This window comes from Anomalospiza imberbis, chromosome 24 (genome assembly GCF_031753505.1).
Source record: "Anomalospiza imberbis isolate Cuckoo-Finch-1a 21T00152 chromosome 24, ASM3175350v1, whole genome shotgun sequence".
NCBI lineage: Eukaryota > Metazoa > Chordata > Aves > Passeriformes > Viduidae > Anomalospiza > Anomalospiza imberbis.
In genome coordinates this window covers 5,519,387-5,526,354 of record NC_089704.1, presented here as the reverse complement: position 1 = coordinate 5,526,354, position 6,968 = coordinate 5,519,387, and positions in this window count along the sequence as shown.

Sequence of the window (6,968 nt, the reverse complement as noted above, 5' to 3'; positions counted from 1 at the left end):
CCCGTCCTGTCCCCGAGGCGGGGCCCCATGGCATCACCGCGCCCCGCGGCCCGAGCCCCCGCGCAGCTGTTGTTCAATGGGGCGGCTGTGGAGAAGCTGCTCCCTGCGGTGGCCGGGGCAGCAGCCTGGCCGGGGGCCGGCCCGGGGGCGGGGGGGCTCGCGGCGCTGCACAAGGCTCCCATTATCCAGGGGTAATCACCCAGCCCGACACAGCCCGGCCCCTCCGGCAGCCCGGGGCAGAGCCGGGAGGAGCACAACAAACCCCGCCAGGTGCTGAGCTGCCCACAGCCAGCCGTGCAGGATACCCGGCCGCAGTGTCCCTGCCCTGTCACAGCCTGGCTCCGTGCCTCAGTTTCCCCCGGATTAATCAGAGCCAGAGGGGCTGTTGGAGGACAAAGGTTTTCCTCCCCTTCAAAGCCGTTTTGCTTCCCAATTCACAGGACACCCAAAACTCGCTGATTCAGGTTCATCACACATGGGGACAGACCCAGGAGCTGCCCAAACTCCCAGGAGCTGTGACAGTGCCCTCCTCCCGCTCTCAACCTAGACGCTCTGAACTTGTGCACATCCTTTTCTCTCCTCCACTTACTTTCCCTGCAGCATTCCCGTCCCCCGGCAGCAGGGGCTGCATCCCTCCGACCCGCCCTGAGCCACTCCAGGGCTGGGCTGCAGGTTCCCCGGAGCCACAGCATTCCTCCTGGGAATGCCCAGGCACCTCTGCCACCGCCAGCCCCCTGTGCTGGCCCCCAGCCCCAGCGCTGCTCCCCGGCTGGTGCCATGCAGCAACCCTTCCCATGCCCTCCTCCACCTCCTCCTCCTCCTCCTCCTCCTCCTCCTCCTCCTCCTCCTCCTCCTCCTCCTCTGCATGGCTGACCAGCACCCCCCCCACAAGACTTTCCCAGCCAAACACACTCAGTGATTCATCGGAAATGATTAAGTTTTTTCCCCAGGAGATCAGTGGCTTAAAATGGCAATGCTGGGCAGCGATAAGGCTGAGAGCCCTCGAGCTGCTGCTGGTCAGGGGAGGCCTCCTCCTCCCTTTGCTGGGAAGAACAAGTGCAAGGGAGCTGTGCCGTCATCCACGGGATGCTCAGGAGCTGCTCTCCGGCCTCACAGCCGCAGTTTTGGGATGCTCTCACACCTCATGGCAGGAGCTCCCTGTCTGTGGTGGGGAAATCCACCCCCTGAGTGGGTGCCCCGGGCTCAGGGACTCCCTGACAATGTTCTCACTCTTCCCCTCCCTCCAAAGGGCAGGATGCAGCACCGGAGGAGCCTCAGGCTCTGCTCTCCTTGGAGCAGGGAAAGGGATGTTCCACTCAGCAGAACACCCCTCGAATGCCACCCCGAGAGGAAAGGAGGCCCACGGGAAAGCACCCACCAAAGTCAAACAAACAAAGCGGGAGAGCTCGGCTGACACGCCCCTGGTGCATTTTGTTCTGGGACTAGCTTTTATTCCGCGTTAAAAATAAAGCAGAATGTTGCTAAGAAAACCTCTGCAGAAAATTCGCAGCAGTTGGAAAGGGCAACGCCACTCCCTGGGGAAAACAGGCTGGGGAGCATGCCACCCTCAGGCAGCCCCCTGCTCTCCCTGCATGGCTCTGCCTCCAGCTGGTCAGGCTTCAGCCTGCTTTGAAGAAAACCTGGTTTTTTTCCCCCCCCCGACAAACGAATCGTTCTGGGGAAGTGGGGCAGGATTTGAAATCAAGGCATGAACAGATGGCATGAAATCACCCCGCCACGCTGTGTGTGGCACCCGGCGGGCTCGGGGACTCTGCGTGGGGAGCGTGGCAGGCTGGCCACCTTCATCTTCCCTCCCTGCTGCCTTGATCTCACGCCTTCTTGTTTATCTGCTTGCTTAATGGATTTGGCTGCAGTCCCCACTCACAGTGATGCACACACACTGTGGATGAGGCCCCTGTGTCGCAGTCCCACGCACACAGCTGGGGTGGGAAAACCAGGGAGCAGAGGTCTGGCCCCACCTGAGGCACAGAGCAGCTCCCACAGCTCCCACGGCTCCCACTCCCTGGCAGTGGAGGGATATTGGTGCCTGGGCCCCCGCAGCTCCCAGCACTCTCCTCCTCCATCCCTCCTGCCACCTCTCAGAGGAGGCTGTGCCTGGGCAGGCAGTTCTGCCCCTGGCAGAGGTGAGGCTTTGCCAGTCCCTGGCACAGCTGCTGGAAACCTGGGATCCACAGGACCCTGCCCAGGGCAGGGCTGATTTCCCGGCGTTATCTGAGCATCGCAGGTTGCAGGAATGATCTGGAAGTGTGCAATTGCATTTGCCTCCCTCCTCTGGCTCCTGCTGGGCCTGGCTCTCTGCAGCCGGAGCGGAGTGATGGCCAGCACGGAGCCAGGCCTGGGGCTGTGCATCCCAGCACACACCACAGCCCCTTCCAGCTTTTTCCTGCACTCCCAGGCAGATCCCTGCTGATATGGGGACCTTGGGGTGCTGCCAGAGGGAGCTGGCCCAGCGTGGGCTGTGCCTGTGCCTGTCCTGACAGGCAGCTCGTGTGTCCCAGGTGGGACGGGGGGCCCTGTGCCTTCCCCGAGCCCTGCAGCCAAGCCCAGAGCAGCTGGGGTGGGCTCTGGGGGGTGCTTGGGGTGCTCTGTGCCAGCTGCTCCCAGGGAATCCCCGCCAGCTCCGGTGCCCATGGGCTGGGGGCTGGCCTGGCCCTGGTGCCCATGGGCTGGGGGCTGCCCCTGGTGCCCATGGGCTGGGGGCTCTGTGCCAATGGGCTAGGGGCTGGCCCTGGTGCCCATGGGCTGGGGGCTGGCCTGGCCCTGGTGCCCATGGGCTGGGGGCTCTGTGCCAATGGGCTAGGGGCTGGCCCTGGTGCCCATGGGCTGGGGGCTGGCCTGGCCCTGGTGCCCATGGGCTGGGGGCTCTGTGCCAATGGGCTAGGGGCTGGCCCTGGTGCCCATGGGCTGGGGGCTCTGTGCCCATGGGCTGGGGGCTGCCCCTGGTGCCCATGGGCTGGGGGCTGGCCCTGGAGCCCATGGGCTGGGGCCTCTGTGCCCATGGGCCGGGGCTGGCCCTGATGCCCATGGGCTGGGGGCTCTGTGCCAATGGGCCGGGGTTGGCCCTGGTGCCCATGGGCTGGGGGCTCTGTGCCCATGGGCTGGCCCGGCTCTGTGCCCATGGGCTGGGGGCTCTGCCCGTTGCCCGGGGCTGGCCCTGGCCCTGGTGCCCATGGGCTGGGGGCTGGCCCTGTGCCCATGGGCTGGCCCGGCTCTGTGCCCGTTGCCCGGGGCTGGCCCTGGCCCTGGTGCCCATGGGCTGGGGGCTCTGTGCCCATGGGCTGGGGGCTCTGTGCCCATGGGCTGGGGGCTCTGTGCCCATGGGCTGGCTCTGTTCCGGCTCCCTGCAGGTCTCTGGGGTGGATGGAGGACAGCCGTGCAGGGCGGAAGCCTCTGGCTGTGTCCAGCCAGGCCTGCACCTCTTCACACAACACCGCCAGGGCCGAGGGGGCCCCGCTCCCCAGGGAAGGGATGGGATGCGGGCCAGCGCCGAGCGTTCCCACACCGCCCGGCTGCTCCCCTGCCACTGCTCCCCTCACCCTCGGGGCACCTTCTGCCAGTCCCTGCTGCTCATTTTGGGGGCTCTAGGGCTTACACAGGGCTTTGCACTCTGGGCTAAGAACAGGAACCCTCCTGGGCTGTCCAGCCTTTGGTTCTCTGCTCCCTGGGTGCCATGGGGTCACTTGGGGTACCCTTGCCCCGTCTCTGATCTTCTCTTGGGGGCCGTGTCCTCAGGAAAACTCCTTCCAGCCCCTTCCTCGGCTTGGCTCCCAGCCGCTCCTTTGTGTCTCCCCTCTCCTTCCTCTCCTCTTGAGCAGGGCCTTTCTGTGGGGATTATTAACCATGGCTACGGGGCCTTTGTTCAGGAGGGGCCGGAGCGGAGCCTGGAGGAGCCGGGAGGGTGGAGAAAGGAAGGACAGGAGCGGAAGGGGGGAAGGAAGGTGGGGGGGGAAAGGAAGGTGACATCTGGATGTCTGTCACAGAGGAGTGCGATTTTTGGAGCAGCTGTGCGGTGATGGCCGGGGCTCAGCGGATGCAGAGCAGTGGCAAAGCCCCAAAAAGGAGCTGAGCTGGCAAGGGTCACCCAGCCCAACTCAGAGAGCTCAGCATCCTGCCCTGGTGATGGTGGTGCTGACAGAGGACATGAGCAGCACCCCAGGGCTCCAGGACTGGCTTTGAGGACTGGTTTGTGGCTCACAGGGGTGGCAGGGAAGGCTGTGTGGCTTCCCTTGCTCCCTGCCTCGGGAGCTGCATGCAGAGTGGATGGACAAGGACAGCTGGAGCACGCCTGGGAGAACCTTATCCAGCTGAGAGCCACTGCCAAGGCATGGGAGAAGGAGCCCTCTGCCCAGGGCTGTCACTGGACATCCTGGGGGTACAGGAGCCCCACGGCCCGGAGCAGGTGCAGCCCTGGGACAGGGTGTGACAGCCACGTCCTGCCCTGGCTGACACACGTTCAGCTGGGCTGGTCACGTCCGTGTCCCAGGCTGCTCTCCCACCCAGCCTGGGAGCGCTGTGGGCACGGAGCAAGGGGCAGGATTTGGGGATAGGCTCTGGTGGGGTGGCTGGGGAAGCCAAGAGCTATTTATAAACCGTCCTTTTCCTTGGGAGCACTTCCGAGTCCATCTCCCCCAGCACCGGCCGGAAAAAGGCCCCATTGTGCTGGCGCCAGCCCGGACAGGGCTGGGCACTCGCCCACACAATGGGGCAGATGATGGGTCCGGCCGTGGGGTCTGGCGTGGGCTGCCCAGGGGACAGCGAGGGGTCCTGGCCACGCTCGTCCAGCGCTTGCCAACGCCACGGCTGGCCGGGGGAGCGGGCAGGAGGAGCGGCCCTGCCCTGTGCTCCCTGTCACCCGGCTTTTCCGGCTCCCTGCTGCCAAGGAAGGGAGGAGAAGCCTGGATGGGGACACAGCATCACTCCCTGGGCTTGCCCGCAGGGATCTCTTCCTCCTGGCTTTGTCTGCAGGGCTCCCCCAGGACGGCTCATTAGGATCATCTGTGACAAAGCCTAATGAGAGACTAGTCCCGAGCAGGCCCGGTTTTGGGGGAGCCCCTCTTGCAGGGGATCCCTTTGGAGGCCTTTGGGGAAGGTTCCCAGTGGAGGGGGGTGGGGGGCAGCTGAGGGCTGACTGGGGTAAGGCAGCAAGCAGGGCACAGTCCTTGTGTCACCTCCCCACAGCACTGGGGACGCAATGGAGCACCGGGGCCCTGGGGAACGGTGGGGCTGGGCTGGCCAAAGAGGAATTTCTTCTTGCAGGATTTTCCCATGGAAGAGGACTTGCCTTTCCCAGGGCTGTCTGGCCAGGCTCCAGGAGGAGATAGATATCCCAGCTCCCGTCGTGGGGAGACACAGAGCCCTCCAGAAACACGGCGAGCAGCCCTCGTGCTCCTGCTCTTGCACAGGGCTGCAGGGTGAGCAAAGGCAGGGAAGGTTGGGGCTGCTGGGGACAGGGCTGGGCTCCTGCAGCTCCAGATCCTTCCTGAGGGTTCTCTCCAGCAGCCTGGGGCTGTTCCCTGCCCGTGGGGTACGTGCCGTGGGGGATCCATCAGCTGGCCCTCCAAGGCCAGAGGAAGAGTGAGCCACAGCATCCTGGAGCGGAGCCCGAGAGGGGCCGGGGGATTTTCCGGAGCGGATGCAGCGAAATGTTCCATTGTTCCTGCCTGGGCTGCGAGCACGGGGCTGCAGGCACCCGCCTCTGTCTGCCAGCGCTGGGCAGGGGTGTCCTGAGGGGACCCGAGGTGAGGCAGTGCCCAGCAGGACCGTGCTGCCTGCCCTGCCCGGCTCTCGGGGCTGCCACACGCCCCGCACCTGCAGGGGAGGGCACCCTGGGCATGGTCGGGCAGCTGGGAGTGCACTGGGAGCGCTGGAGTGATGCCAGCAGGACCCACACTGCAGAAATTCCCTCGGGATGCGCCCAAGGAGCAAGAGAGGCAGGGCAAGGTGCTGGGGCTGGCGAGTCCCCCCAGGCACGCTGGGCTCCAGAGAATCCCTCAAGCACTGGGACGCGCAGCCCTGGAGTTTTTCCCCGTCTCCCTCTGCTTCCAGATAAATCCAGAAGGACTCAGCGAGGGCTGAGGCAGCCCTGGAGCTGGCACCCTCTGGCTGCTGTTTTTCTGGAATGCGGGGTGAGCTCAGCAGCGGGAAGGCAGCTCAGTGATGGAGCCGTGATGCAGCAGCCCCGTGGCCGGGCTCGGGGCCAGCACCGTCGGTGCTGCACAGCCCCGGGGCTGCCGGCAGGGCAGGGCTGCAGGAGCCACACTCGTGCCGGGCTCTGCGCTCTCAGGACTGGCTCTGGTGGTCCCCGATGGCAGCAGAGCTCTGTGCCCCGTGAGGCTGAGGAGGGGAGGGGGCTCACAAGCGGGGTACACCCCGTGCGCTGCCTGCAGCTGCCACGGGCACGGCTGGGAGTGCATGCCAGACCTCCAGCAAGTGCATGAACAGCTGGGACTGTCCTTGTGAGCAGGGGTCCCACCCACAGGCTGCCTGCCAGGCACCTTGCTGGGGAGCTCTGTGTCCCCGCAGAGCCCCGGGAAGGGTTTCCATCCAAAGCCCCGCTCTACTCCCGCCACATCACTGTCCCAACCTGGACTGCTACCAGGTGTTCCCAGCCCCCTGCACCCCTCCTCGCCCCTGTGCCTCTCTCCTGCAGGTCTGGACATCCTACCGGAATGAGGGCAGGCAGAGCTCCCCCGCATCCCACGGAGCAGCCCTGCTATGGAGCCGCGACCTCTGAATGCTGCAGCCGCTGCACCCCCGGCCCGGTGGCGGGGAGCCCACCAGGGTGCCCCGGGCAAGGCAGGGCATGGGCCGGTGCCAGGAGCGGGGAGGGTGAGGCAGGTGCACAGCCGGAGGCAGGGGATGAGCGGAGCACGCCCAGCCCTTGGCTCGGCTCTCTTTTCCCTTCTCCTGTTTGGGAAAGCGATGAGAAATCCAAACATTACCATAAA